Source organism: Procambarus clarkii, chromosome 46, assembly GCF_040958095.1.
Source record: "Procambarus clarkii isolate CNS0578487 chromosome 46, FALCON_Pclarkii_2.0, whole genome shotgun sequence".
Classification (NCBI taxonomy): domain Eukaryota; kingdom Metazoa; phylum Arthropoda; class Malacostraca; order Decapoda; family Cambaridae; genus Procambarus; species Procambarus clarkii.
Genome location: NC_091195.1, coordinates 34,450,601 through 34,453,127, shown reverse-complemented (window position 1 = coordinate 34,453,127; position 2,527 = coordinate 34,450,601).

Here is a 2,527-nt window from a genome sequence, read left to right as displayed (position 1 = left end):
ATATATATATATATATATATATATATATATATATATATATATATATATATATATATATATATATATATATGTGTGTGTGTGTGTGTGTGTGAGAAAGCTGCATGAACGCGGAAGCCATATATCACTAAGACCTCTTTGACCCGGCCAGGATTCGAACCCATGCCGTCCAGGATCACCCTTAAACGTACACAGTACCGTGACCACCGCACCAATGATCGTCTATCGTCTATCGTGATCGTAGACGACCATTGGTGCGGTGGTCACGGTACTGTGTACGTTTAAGGGTGATCCTGGACGGCATGGTTTCGAATCCTGGCCGGGTCAAAGAGTTCTTAGTGATATATATATATATATATATATATATATATATATATATATATATATATATATATATATATATATATATATATATGTGTGTGTGTGTGTGTGTGTGTGTGTGTGTGTGTGTGTGTGTGTGTGTGTGTGTGTGTGTGTGTGTGTGTGTGTGTGTGTGTGTGTGTGTGTGTGTGTGTGTGTACATGTAGCTCTCGTGATTTACATAGAAAGAGAGAGAGAGAGAGAGAGAGAGAGAGAGAGAGAGAGAGAGAGAGAGAGAGAGAGAGAGAGAGAGAGAGAGAGAGAGAGAGAGAGAGAGAGAGAGAGAGAGAGAGAGAGAGAGAGAGAGAGAGAGAGAGAGAGAGAGAGAGAGAGCGAGAGAGAGCGAGAGAGAGAGAGTGTGAGTGTGGGTGAGAGAGAGAATGAAGTGAAAGTGAGAGGGAGAGCGAGAGTCCAGTGAGAGGGAGAGCGAGAGTCCAGTGAGAGGGAGAGCGAGAGTCCAGTGGACTCAGGAGGAGGGAGGGTGGACAGTGGAGGGTGTCTAGTGTTGTTGCAGCCCTCCCGATACGCCTGTTGAACTCAGTGTCAAGGGAAAGGGTGTCTGAGATTGTGGAGGCCAGGTACACAAACTCGTGAACTGCCTCCAGCATATAGTCTGCGATGTTTAAACAGAGTAGCTCATTGACGTCTTGTGCCATCAACTGTGTCTTCTTCAGGATGATTGTCACTCCGAATACGGAACTGGCTGCGACAAAGCGGTTGGGAAGCTGCTGCAGGCCTTCTGCTGTGTGTGTGGTGATCGCTGCTTCATCGGCGAAGAGGAACTCCCTGAGAATTGGCATCCGTACTTACTCTTTTGCTCGGAGTCTGATTAGATTATAGAGCTGCCCATCAGATCTTTTACGGAGATAGATGCCCTCTGTGGTTGTTCCAAAAGCATGCTTGACGAGGATCGAGCTTGACGAAGTGTTCTACGAGCGCACATGAGAAATTCCGGCGGAATCCCGTCGTCTCTTGGGGGCCCATCCCTGTGGAAAGTGAGTCCGGTGCTTTCTCAACTTCTTCCAGTCGGTTCAAGGTCAAGTTCTTCTATGATGGGCAGGCACTCGATTGCAACCAAGGCCTCTACGCTGACCAAGTTCTCTCTGGAGTAGTGTTCGAAGTAATGTTCCACCTAGTGATTCATCTGTTGATCACGATCTTTAATGATCTCTCCAGTGGCTGACTTCAGGGAGCCGTCCTGTTTTGTGTAGGGCCTGTTGTCTGTTTGATCCCCTCGTACATGTCTCTTATGTTGCCGACAGTGGCCGCAGTCTGGATGCTGGAAGAGAGTCTGAGCCAGTAATCGTTAGCACAGCGCCTCGCAGTTTGTTGAACTCTACTGCGGGCAGTACGGAGGGCCTGTAGGTTCCTTTCTGAGGGCAGGTTCTTGTAGGCTGAGAGAGCTCGTCTCTTTCCCTTTACGAGGGGTAACAGTTCCTCTGCACTGGCCTCAAACCAGTCTGATGACTTGTTCTGCCTCTTACCGAAGGTGGACATGACAGTTTTGTAAATAGTGCCCCTGAGATGTGACCACCCCTCACTTGCTCTATCGCAGGGTGGTACAGGAAGGGCATTTACGAACGCAGCAGTGAATTCCTCTATCTTGCGAAGGTCACGGGTCTTCTTCCACAGTCCTTGTTTACTTTAACGCTTGGTTAACAGTACGTGTATACAGTACAGTATGTTTTGCAGTGTATACAGTATGTTAACGTGTATACAGTACGACATAAAAATACGCACAACACTGCATACAGGTCCTTAATAAAGAATGTAGGTGACATCCGAATATTTGGTCTTTAATTCATTAAAACATAAATCGAGTCATTCATTCACATACACAAAGCTATATCTTTTTGTTAAAAATATCCACTTAAAATAGTAAACGAATAATGGAAATGAATTTAATCTAAAATTCAGGAAGACCTGGGAAAATACTGGTATGGAAATAGGATGGATGATCAATATAATTTTACTGAGTAACATAATAGATGTGTGAACACTTAACTGTTTCAAGCGTTAGTTACCCATACATATGGCAGATTTTGGGTGGACATAAATAAGAGCTCCCTGCCAATAGACCCTCTGTAGTTTCTTTATACTGAAGTTCATCCAAATGATGACTCAACATTTGTGGGTGAGGAAGATAGGCGAGGAGAGGTATGAGGGGTGT